Source organism: Camelus bactrianus, chromosome 2 (genome assembly GCF_048773025.1).
Source record: "Camelus bactrianus isolate YW-2024 breed Bactrian camel chromosome 2, ASM4877302v1, whole genome shotgun sequence".
Classification (NCBI taxonomy): domain Eukaryota; kingdom Metazoa; phylum Chordata; class Mammalia; order Artiodactyla; family Camelidae; genus Camelus; species Camelus bactrianus.
In genome coordinates this window covers 30,131,381-30,144,507 of record NC_133540.1, presented here as the reverse complement: position 1 = coordinate 30,144,507, position 13,127 = coordinate 30,131,381, and positions in this window count along the sequence as shown.

Below are 13,127 nucleotides of genomic sequence, written 5' to 3'. Positions count from 1 at the left end.
GCAATATTTCACATTCCTTTTTCATACTAAGCCACCAAAATCCTTTGTGTCTGTTACACTTCCAGCATATTTCCATTTAACTGGGTGCATTTCGAGTATCCAATAGCTACATGTGGCTAGTGGTGACTACCTTAGCAACACAGTTCCAGACAAAATTTTTAAGAAGCACAAAAAACAGGCTCTATGAACTTGAGCTCAGCGGCCTTTACGCCATCTCTGTGATCATGGAAGGTGGAGAATACATTTCACTTTCACTTTTAATTCCCCAAAGATGAAATACTCACCTGTTTATTTAGTAAATACTTGTTCTTTGCTGACTCTGTGCTTCATGATGCGCTTGGCATTGGGTTAGTGTCACAAATAGTCCCCATTCCCACGGAGCTTGTAATATCATTGCAAGGACTCACAAACATTTATTGAATATGCATTTTGTGCCAGTAACTCCCCTCAGTGGTCTTTGTACATTGTCTCCGGCAAGTACCAGTCAGATGTTCGTCTTCTCACCAACTTACAGGTGAGAAAACCATAGTCATTTAGTTCCCTGTCATAATGCCGTCTTCATAACCCTAACCTTCCCCAAACTGAACTTACTGATTCTCGCCTAGAGAGTCCTAAGACAGTAGTTTTCAACCCTGGCAGAACATTAGAACCACTCGGCGAGTTTCTTAAAGTTGCCAACGCCTGGGACCCTCCCTCAGAAATTCTAACGTAGTTGGCTTGGGTTTCTTAAAAAAAAATGACCCAAGTGATTCTAATATGCTGCCAAGATTATTTAGGGGAGATTCAAGGAGGTTTAATCCCATGGTCATGGGAAATGCCTGCAAGTAGTCCCTTCCTAACCTTTGTTCATCACAGAAGAATTAAGTGTTGGCTTTGTCACTGATACCAAGTCTCAAAACTTTTACCCAAGTTCTTTTTTACCATCTTCTGCTCACCTCAAGACCACAAATCACTTAGCTCTTGCTGAACTTTCTGCTGAGCCTAGAGTCCTTCTCAAAGCCCCTACCCTAAGGCTGAACTAAGTTTGCATTTCAGACAATATCTGAGAGTCACTGATGTTGTTTGTCCAGGAGCCAAACTTTGACAACTACTGCTCTATGGAATGCTGGACTGGATTCCTCAAATCGCTTGTAACTGAATCTGCTTCTTTCTGCACACGATGTGGTACTTGCCCCCACTCTAGTGAATATGCCCACTGATTTCCAGCATCTGCTGGCCTACCTTGTCTTACGTACTTTGTATTTCTATATCTAGCTCTAGGACAAGATAGCCGTACACCTTTGCAAACAGAATGCAGTCTCAGCGTTTCAGTAGCTGGATCAATGATGCTGTTGTAGATTTCTAGACAAACCTCACTTGTCAATGAGCACTCTATGCAAAGCATGTCCAAATAAAAATGCAAAACTACATGAGAAGGAGACTTTCCCCCTTTGTCTGTTGCCCTTTGTCTAGCCTCCTTCTTCCTACTGGAACAAACACATGATGTCTTCTAAGTTCAATAACCACCTTGCAACCAAAAAGATATAAGGAAGTTAGAAGGAGCCCAGGTTTTGACAAGATCTTGGAACAATCAAACCAGCCCTGAAATGCCTACCACTGAACTTCCTGTTACATGAGATGGATAATCTCCAATTTTATTCATCTCATTGTTCATCAAGTTTTTATAACAGCCAAATTCAGTCCAACTTGACACGTATGCTGAATTCTTAAACTACCCTTTGAACTATTAAACCACTGCTTCTTTGAACATCAACTTGTCAATAATGACTTAGGGCTCTCGTTAGATGATATTACCAACTATCTCTGCTCACCAGGCTACAGGAATATTTGCATGTAGAAGCTGAGGGAAAATATTTTTCCCTACTCTCCATTGTCCCAACCATCGACATCTGCCACTTGAAGAAGCAGTCCTGGAAGCTCGGCAATCCTGGGAGTTGTTACCTGAAAATAGGTTCTTGTCTCGCACAGGAAAGAATTCAGCAGCAAGACATAGTAAAGTGAAAGCAAATTTATGTAAGGAGATGCACACTCCATACACAGAGTGCAGTCTGTCTCACTCAGAAGGGAAAACGGCTTAGGAGATACATATTCTATAGGCAGAACGCGGGCCATCTCAAAAGGAGACGGGTGGGGAGCGAAGGAGCGAGAGAGCCCATGAGGAGTGAGGAAGTTTAGTTTAAAGTAAAAGCAGGGACACACTCCATGGACAGAGTGGAAGTCATCTCAGAAAGCAAAAGAGAGCAGCCATGAGGTGAGAGGTTGTCGGTTTTAATGGGCTCAGTAAATTCATATGCTAATGAGGAGGAGGGTTATTTCAATTACTTTGAGGAGGAGATGGGATTTCCAGGAATTGGACCCCACCCACTTTTTGACCTTTTATGGTCAGCCTGGGAACTGTCGTGGCGCCTGTGGGTGCACCATGAGGCTCAAGGTCTACTGGAGGTCGAATCTTCTGCCGTCATGGTTCTAACCAGTTTGTCCTCCATTACTGTGTTATTCCTTCAGTGATTATGCCCTGCCCCCTTCCCTCCTTTCTCAGTAGTTTAGAGTTTGCTTGCTCATGATAGACGACATTCTTTTGGCCAATTCTGCCTTCTCTCTCTCTCCTCACCTATATGCAGCCCCGTTTTGGATGTGTGGGACAGGATTCTGCTGCATTTCTAGCGGGTAGCTAGAGGTGGGTGTTTCATCCCATCGGTCACCCGTGTACATGGGTGGAAGCTGCTCCTTGACTTCTGTGGTAAAAAAGATATACTTCCGACTCTCCCGTTGGTTCAGGAGCTAGTATGGTCTCGTTCAGATTTTTTGAGCCTGAGTGCTGCCCAATACTCTACTCTGGTCCTTCCATAGGGCTCTGGGAAAAGAGACAGTCACTTCGGAGAGGTCGCCAGAATGAAAGGAATGTAACACCCCCTCTGGCCCAGGGCTCTCTGATTGTCCTTTTAAAGCCTTCTTTGAGTCACAAAGGAACAAATATCGCCCACGGCCACTGAATATGCAGCAACTAGATCTATCCAAACCAACTAGCATAACAAAAGACAAGGATGGAAGCACATAGCCTTGCTGGTTAGGCTACTAACCAAGAAGGGCTTAGTGTAGCAAGGGCGGGAAGTACTAGTGCTTTAGTTTGAGAGGAGTTGCTCATAAACTTGCCAAGATAAAGATCCTTCGTCCAAGGCCTGTTTGCTTCCTAGCTGCTTTCTGATTCACAATACAACATGCATGGAATCGCGTCTTGTGCTTTCCTACCTGCTAAGCCCAGAAATTTACATTAAATGAAAATGTCTGTTAAAATGCATTTTAGTTTATGGTGACTGAGCTTTTGCAGTCTCCTGCACCAAGTAATTCTGAAATACTTGATGACTTTACTCTTTTCATAATTTTGTGGCTGCATTTAGCATTCTGAGCTTTAAAAAACACAGATTAATTCTAGTGTTTGTATCACCCATTTCTTAACAAAAAGCAGCACATTTCTTCGAAAAAAAAAAAAAAGTATTACACAATTCCCTAAATCCAAACTTATTTCTAGTGCTTGTCTAGGCCAGATACAAAAACATTCCAATGGAAGCCAATCACTTTTGGTGGCATTCTTTACATTTTGAATTCCTTGCTTTATCCCTGTAACTTCAATAGTTTCATTATTAAGTCAAAATGAAGGCCTTGGCAGCAAAGTCCTTTGAATGATGAACAAAGCAGGTTAATTGGACCCGTGCTAGCTTTTCTTAAGTCACAAATTCTCATGAGTAAAAGAAATGGAAGTCTCATAATGCAAGAAGGAGAATGACATTGTTTTTATGTTCCCAGATGAATAAGCTAGGCTAAGAAAAAGTATCGTTCATGGAAAATCTCTAACAATAGTGAGACTTTTTTCCAAGAAGATTGGCTCCATGCCTGAGCGTCTACCCCCGATGGCCACCACAGCGTCATCGGCATTTTTATGCAACATTCTGTCCTCCCCTCTTTTCCCCTGTAGTGGTAGACTCTTGTCCTCTGGTCCTTCTTGCCCTGCTTTTGGAGAGGAAGATGATTTTTCCGTGATCCCAGTGAGCTAAGGCTGTCTTTCAATGATCATCACAGACATTTTCCTTCCACTTCCCAGATTACCTCTGGCACTTCCTGAGCCAGCTTCTCCCACTGTGCAGCCTGCTCGCAGGATAAATTCCCTGCCATCAGTTGCTGTGTGGGCAGGAAATGCAAACTAATTTTAACCTCAGCTTAGCCAAACCATTATTAGAATCCTTCAACCCCAGAAAATAAATCATGCAGTAGAGGCAAAAAGGCAAGTAGGAAAGACACTCGGGGGAAGCATGGGGCTCTCTGGTGTTGGGGCTTATTCTAATCTCTGACTCTCTCCATGAACACCAGTCACTGAGAGCAGTCGATAGCTTTGCATATGTATTATTCTAAAGCACATGTCAGACAGACAATATTTATCTGGGTCAGTGAGCTCAATTGGTGTGGAGCTAATAAGGCCAAAAGCATGGGTTCTTTCCCCATAGAAACCAGGAAAATGAACTCAGAGAGAAAAACTAACCTATTCTACATTCACAAGTTGCACCCCCAAACCTGGCCAGACATCTCGCAAGCTCATGCCTTGGGTAACAAGTGGGGTGGGGGTGGGTGAGGGAAAACTGTGCTAACTGGAAACAAGTCCTAGGCAAGTGTTTTAGAGTTGATTCAAAGCTGAGGTCCTTCAGGAAGCAGATCAGGATTGTGATTAATTAGAAGGGTTGGAATTCATATGCCAGACAATACAGGCGTATAGATGCGTGTCACTGCCACTTACTACAGAAAACTGTAAAATACTGTTACAAATGTACACATTGTTCTAAAGAATTGATCATGAGTTTTTGATGGTTTTCACTATTCTCAGGGTTTATCTGTTACATGTGAATCTGCTTCTTGGCCATGTAGGAAGACACTGTGCAGAAAAATCATCTACTTTGAAGTCAGAGACCTGAGAGCAAGTCCTGCCTGCATCATTTACTTCTTGCATAGCCTTGGACAAGATAGACTCTCTGAACCGTTTCCTTATAGTGCCTCTCTCGGTCCCTCATCGCGGGAGACAGCCCGCACTCTGTCTATGGAGTGTGTATCCACTTTTGCTTGAAGCTGAGTGCCCAACCCCCACACCTCGTGGCCTTTCTCTCACCTTCTGAAACAGCCTACATTCTATGCAGTATGTATCTCTCTAAATAAATCTACCTTTACTCAAAAAAAAAAAAAAAAAAAAAACTTCCTTATTTGCAAGAGAGCTGATGGGAGGATTCAGAGTGATGAAGTCTGTAAAACTATGAACTTTGTGCCTGGGACATCATGAACTCCGCACCAACGGGGATGTGTGCTTCTCATACATTACAGGATAGCATTTGAAAGATGAGCTGAGTGGTGTCAGGTTCATGATAGGAAATCAGTAAAGGTTATTCCGCGTCCTTCTTCCCTTGTTTGCCCAGTGTCTGCTGGTTTTCTGCAGGTGTCTCCCTTTCTTCGTTGTGCTGTGTTTCTTTCTCTTTGCGGGTCAGTTTCTGTCCCTGTCCAGGGCCTTCCTACTCCATGATTTCACAGAACAGGTGCTTACATGTCCCACTGTCACCTTCTCCTCTGCTCTGCACCCCACATGCCTTCATTCCTGCAGTGATTGTATCTCAAGGTCCTCTTTTCAGAGCAACTGCCTTGCTATTTAACATTCTCCAGGGCTCACTCATTCGAAGATTTATTTATCCATCCAAACAATATATATTAGTGGTCTTGTTCAGGTCTTGCCAGGTGTGAAGCATTTATTTGGAAAGTATAGGCTGCTTCATTTCCAGAAGGTTAAAAACTTGCCTCTCAGTAGAACTTTTATTTGTCCAAGAGCTGGATTCTATATTGGCACCACATTCAACTTAGGTGAGTTAATTTTTTCTCCCTTTTCTCCCCTCTAAATGACATTGACAGTGAGCTTAATGAAAATAAATTGGTGGGCATGGAAGAAATTTATAATGAGCCTTAACTCTAGTCTCACATGTCCTGTTTCTCAAAGTTCAGTGTTGGTGCAGGGCGCTGATGCTGCTACGGATGTGACAGAAGCGGCCGAAATACCCGGACTGAATTCTCCCGTGTGCTTCTAAGGCAGTGCTTTGGTTCACCTTCCAAGCTACTAAGGAAGAAAAATCTCATTTGCCTTCATTTGATATTTGAAATAGAAGGTGCCAGAGATCATGTCAACTCTGCTGTGGGAAAAAGGTTCCTTTTTAATATTCAAGAAAATGCATCTGTGCGTAGAGTCAAAGGCCTTCCAAAAAAATCCCACAAGAGCAGCCCACAATTCAAGTAACTTTGCCTGGTTTCTCCTTGTTCACCCCCAGCTGGCTCTGAGGACAGAGCCATTATCACTTTTTTCTTCCCCCTTTTTGCATGATGCACCGTAGTCAGATTTGCCATCTTCCGCTTTTGATTCGAGTATTGATCTGTTTGTCCCCAACTGTGATTTTTCTGTACATTGTGAACTTTGATGACCCACTCACACCCTTGTAGATATATCTGACCTGCATTTGTATTTCGTGTTAGTTTTGAAACCTATTGGTGAGAGTCACAGAGACAAGATGTTGGCTGCAAGGATCTCTGTATGGAAGGCCCAGTCACAAGAACAGAGATCAATAACCTTCATTCTTCTACAGCAAAATCCCTGCAGAAGTATATATTTCTTTGAAGTCACTCTTGAATATGTTCTCCATTAGGGTCTAAGACAGATTACTCCTCACCCATTTCTTCATAATGTTGTCCTCCAATGCAAGCATCACTCTCAAGGAATTTTTTCTCAGTTGTCTTCCAAAGAATTCTTCTGAAAACTGAGAGCTGAAACATGGGGAGGAGGCTGTCTTTAGTATGGGCTGTGAGGCCAGGGGGTGGTTTACAGCTGAGGAGGGCATGTTACACTGTTTTCTCACCGCTCTGCACTAAGGGTGGAAGACAAATGGTCAAGTTTATTCATTCCTTAAACTAACATATTGAGCACTTGTAGATATAACTAAACACTCAAGACACAGAGATGAAGAAGACATTGTCCCTGCACATCATCTATCACAGAGACACAGACAGATACATAAACAGGTCATAAGACAGAAAGGTTAATTTACAGATAATTGACATTTTTAACACTTCATTTCCTTATTATGTGCTTTTCAATACTATTGAAATATTATACCTTTTGGGGTAGAGTTAGCATCACAAGTCTCCTACGTCTCATTATATCTTCTACCCACACTAGCTTCCCCTACCCACTTTCTGTTTTTAATTTCCTGTCTCTCCCCTAAGCCTTCGGCCCTCAATCAATCAGTTTCATCTAGTGTCCCTTTGATAAGCTGCAGGGGCAGCTTTATAATTTTCAGTTTGCCGCTGGCACCCAGGTCGCTGACTAAATATACTAAGACGTAAAGATCACTTGCAATGCTGTTGGTTGAATCTCCAATAAAATGATGCACTGGGATATACTTGAATTGATGGCAAACATGGAATTTTTTTATTGATACAGTCCCTTGAGTGAAGGACTCAAATTTTAAAACCAAATACACTTACAAGGAGGGTTATTATTAGTATATTTATTCATTAATTCAAGCTGCCTTCGCAATTTCTTTCAAAAACCCATAGGAGCCAGAATACCAAGTATATTCCTTAAAAGGATTGTTTTTTATTTTTTTAACCACTACAGAATGTAAAGGATCTCAATGAGTCAAACTAAACCCATGAATTTTCATAAAGTTGGATGTGTGTTTTCTCCCATAGAATATCAAGACCTGGCAAGTCATTTTTCTCTTCCCTTTCTCTGTACAAAATGAACTTATTAACAGTGATTACAATGATCAGAAGTGAGGTGTTTAACAGAGCTGACATTTAGACACTCGTAATTAGGCTTGAAAGTTACCATATTATTGAGATGGATAGAAGTGACTGTCATTTTCCTCTTGTTCCAGTGGGTGCAGATCTGTGGGCAATCGTGTATTACCAGAGGGAAGCTAAGAAGTCCATAAAGTTTAAAATAGGACCTGGTAGGAATCGCACAAAGGGCCAACCATTTTCAAAATCAAAGAGCCCCCTCTGGAGCCCTCTCTGATTTGTGCTGTCTCTGTGCAAGGTGGAAATTATTCTTTGCCTGTAAACCAACTACATGTGTTTGTGTGTCTGTATTTTTCCCTTTACCCCCTTTAGTTATATCAGTATCTATATTTGCATCTATTTTTGTCTTTCCTTCAGCCTCTAGAAGAGACTGATTCTTGCTAAGGTGCTACCATGTAAGGAGTATTTCTGTGTGTTCCTTCTGTGTACCAAAATCCTAAGAGTAATTTTCAGCTGTAGCCCATGGTTTAAGCACCTATCTGTAAAAATAATAGAATGAGTCTTTACTAAATCTTCAACCACAGAGAGATAGCTGTGGAATGAGAACTCCATACACCTTACTTAGGTTTAATTACAAATGAAGCCTGGTTCTAATTTCAACAGCCAATCCAACCCTTCCTTCAGTTGGTGACATTCTTAGGTAAATTTGGCTAAAGAGATTGACTTTATTCTCTTTAAGGTTGAATCCTCTTCTTGGTTTTTCTGGCATTGCTTTGCCCCTGCATTAAAACATAAGTTCTATTAGGCAGGACTTCTATTTTGTTTACTTTGGAACTTCCTGTTCCTGGATGGTGCTAAATCTTGCTACTATTATGTGAACTGTCCCTCTGTGTCTACGATGGTAGTAACTCTGGACTATTCTGTGTAATTGTTGCTTGTGTCTTTTTATGTAGCCAACAAAGGAATTTATAAATATGAATTAAAAAAATATATATAGGCACATATGTGCCTAGCATATTACTCTTTCCTTTTTACTAACATTCCAACACTGTGTTTATTCTAACTTTAAGAAGGAATTCAGAGGGGTGGAGGGTATAGCTCAGTGGTAGAGTATATGCTTAGCACACACAAGGTCCTGGGTTCAATCCCCAATACCTACAAAAAAGAAGGAATTTATTTGGCATAGTAGGGAAATTTTTGACCTAAAAATAATTCCTACAATTTAGCAGCTGATAGTATGGGGCAAGATAATTTACTTTTCCGAGGTTACATTTTCTCACTTGTTAAAATATAATGCCTATCCCACAAGTTGTGCAAGTTAAACATGATAATATACATGAAATGTATAGCACAGCGTTTGGCATCTAGTATACGCTCAATAAATGTTATCAGAGTGATGAAGTTCATCTCATTCTGTCTCTGAGATTGAGTTGCATGGCCCATGACAATTACAAGGTTATGGAATTGCTTGGAGACAAATAGAGAAAGCCTGGCCAGGGTGACTGACTGTGAGATCTTGTGTGAATGACAAAGCCTAATCAGCCAGAGCATAATTGAATTGCTTATTTTGGCTTTATTTAACAGTCAGTTCTGCACAATTAGTCACTATCAATCTATTCAAAATTAATGGAGTGCCTGCTGGTGAAAGAGTATTATGCAAGCTACGCCTTTATTATTTAAAATGCTACAGGGTGGTTTAAGGTAAATTCTAAATCAAGATGCCTTCTCCAAAACCCAACTTAAAATATTGGTTAAAAAAAATTGATCGTATCAAAGCAAGAAAAGTGGCTTTGCAGACAATACCCTGGTCCCTGAGTTCTAGGATTTATTTAAATGCCACTTACTCCTAAGTTATTTTCTCAGGAATATAGGACTACGTGGGCGTATGGAAAACAGGACTGGAATTATCTTTGCATATTTATTCATTGTATTTATTTATTTATTTTTTATTGAGGTATAGTCAGTTTACAAGGTTGTGTCAATTTCTGATGTATGGCATAATGTTTCAGTCATATATGTACACGCATATATTTGTTTTCATATTCTTTTTCATTATAGGTTACTACAAGATATTGAATATAGTTCCCTGTGCTATCCAGTATGAACTCGTTTATCTATTATATATATAGTGGTTAGTATCTGCAAATCTCCAACTCCTAATTTATCCTTTTCCACCCCCTTTTCCCCCTGGTAACCGTAAGTTTGTTTTCTCTGTCTGTGAGTCTTTTTTGGTTTTGTAAATAAGTTCATTTGTCTTTTTTTAAGATTCCACATAAAAGTGATATCATATGGTATTTTTCTTTCTCTTTCTGGCTTACTTTGCTTAGAATGACAACTTCCAGGTCCAGCCATGTTGCTGCAAATGGCATTATTACTTTTGATGGCTGGGTAGTGTTCCATTGTATAAATATCCCAGAGCTTCTTTATCCAGTCATCTGTCAATGGTCATTTAGGTTACTTCCATGTATTGGCTATTGTAAACAGTGCTGCTATGAACAGTGGGGTGTGTATAGCTTTTTGAGTTAAGGCTCCCGCCAGATATATGCCCAGGAGTGTGATTGCAGGATCATATGGTAAGTCTATTTTTAGTCTTTTGAGGAATCTCCATACTGTCTTTCATAATGGCTGCAATTTCTCCAGCATTTATCGTTAGTGGACTTTTTAATGATGCTGATGTGAAGTCTACAAACCTCTGAAAATTAAATGAAAAAAAATGCTGGAAAGTTGCAGCTCCTCACATGATGCACTACTGAGTCATGTCCTACAACTTTGTGAGGTTCTAGGGAGACTACTTGGATTTGACAGAAAGGGGTCCACATTTCCAAAGCTACCAGGCTGCTGGAGCTCACTGATGGTCCTTTCCTACAAGCATGCCTTTTCAGTTCACCGTGGTCCACCCTGGACCTATGTCTGCCTTTCTGGTGATATTCTTTGCCTCAAAGGCACTAGATTTGGGGATTCTATATCTACTCCCTGAGAGTGGAACAAAGTGACTCTACCCATAATTCTTCTGAATTGCTTCTAAATAAATCATGTCTCTATGATTTGTTAAGGATTGAATGCATGAACTGGGGAAGACCAACACCTTATTTTGTTCTACCTGTTGCTTGTATCTGGCCCTTTTAGTTGCCTTATTTCTATCACTTACTTTTGCAATGTTGCTATCAGTTTATTAGCAGTTTTACTTGACAAATATTTGTATGGCACTGACTGTATGCTGAGCACTACCCTGAGAGTTTTACAACTGGTAACTCAGTGGTTCTCAATCAAGGGCAACATCTGCAAATAATTTTGGTTGTCACAATTTGAGAGGGGGTGTTGCTACTCCATCTAGTGGGTGAAAGAGAGGATGCTAAATATTCTGTAATGCACAGGACGGCCCCTCTCCCCAAACCGAAAAGTATCTGGCCAGAAATATCAATAGCATCAGGGTTGAAAAACCCTCTAGTAATTTCTTACCTCTGTCACAGTCCTATAGAGCAGCTCCTATTCTTACTCTCACTTTACAGATGAGGAAAGTGAGACACAAGTTTACTAAGTGGCTCAAGCCCACACGGTTGATGAATGGCAAGCTGGTATGTAAGACCAAGTAGTCTGTGTATAAAATCCATGCTCTACCACCATCCCAGGTGACCTCTCTCTATAGTTTTTATACAAATTATTTTTACTATTTTGAAATCTCACCAGGAAAGACCACATTTCATCTCATCTCATTTCTTTACCTCCAGACCACAGAGCTTGGGTGATAACTGGCTTCGTTCGTGCTGTGCATCCTATCAGTGGATGTCCTGTTATCCTACTGGAGTGGGTGTGTCAGATGCAAGGAAGTCACTCCTCCCCTAAACTGGCCTCAGTCACAGAACATCCTTAACACTACCCTGAAATCATTCAACCTTGTGGTCTCTTTGTCCTCCTTTTCATGACTCGTAGCCTTTTGACTACTTTAGAGTTAATTTATGTATGTTTCAGAAGGTAGCTAATGGATAATGAAATTCAAATGAATCTATTCTATGACAAGCTGGCATCCCTGAAGAAGGTGTGAATACACAGGTTGGAAACATAGGAATAAAAGTAAAATCAGCCCACTATCTGCCCATTCTTTATAATAAGATTTCTTAGGTCTTCGTGTTTCTTTTGATACTCTAAGTTAAATATGAGTGTATCCTTTGATCTTTGCAAAAAACTGAATTGAAATTGCATAATAAATCCACCCTTATCTGAAAAAGTAAAGCAGAACTGGGTGTTCATGTCATCTCCTTGAGGTACTGTGTGGACATTCACTGAGAAAACACAGGATTTCCAAGCATGTATGAATCCTGCCAGAAAAGATCTGAAGGAAAATATATCTAAGTGTATGTTTCATAAAAGCTACTCCTCAGTTTGCAAAACACTTGCTGTCCATCAAACAAAATGTGGGTGGACAGCCTTGATCTCAGTAAATCAAAAACAGGAGTGACACTTAGGGTTCCTTCTAACTTTCCTCCACAGTGTTGGTTCCATATGATACTTTATATCTGCCTGGGTCTTCTGATACCATGTCGTGGATGGCCTGTGCTGTAGAATTTCCCAGTGTGACAGCTGGACCTAAATACAAGTCTCTTTTCTTTACAGCTCCCATTTCCATGCAAATGTCATTACCAACCTGGGCTTTGTGCATGGATGCTGAAGGACTATGTACACAGAGGAACAGAAAAGAGGAAAGGAAGGAAACCAATGAGAGGAAATGGGCCAAGGCTTGAGTTCTCCAGCACTCAGAAGGAAAAAGGAACCAGTAAAGAAGTAACAGAAGTCAATAGGATAAAAGAAAAACTAGGAGAATGCTATCTTCCAAAGGCCACCAGGAGAAGTATGCCAAAGTAGAGAGAGTAAACAATTGTCAAATATTGTGGGAAAGACTGAGTAAGATAGACTGGGGGTTGACAATTGGATTTGGCCATGTGGAAACCACCAAGAACACTGACAAAAGAACCTGAGGGCCTTCTCTGTTGTAGGAAAGATATTTCAGAATGAAATAGAGACTCAGGAGCTGAGTTTAGGCATCCTGGCCAGGAAGGACCATCCTGTATCTGAGATCAGCCCCTGCTCCTGGTGTCAGAGGTGATGCCAAGATAAGTGGGTCACAGGACTGGGCAGGACCAGGAGACTTGTTTACCTGAGGTGGCCAGAAGCAAAGTAATTCATGAGGAGAACTAACTCCATGACTGGGAAACCAGACCTGAGCACCAGTTAGAAGTGCATCTGTGTGTAGATCTTCTCACTTCTGGTTCAAAGTGGTAAACTGCTTCTTGTCTTTGATTGCATCTGACATCACC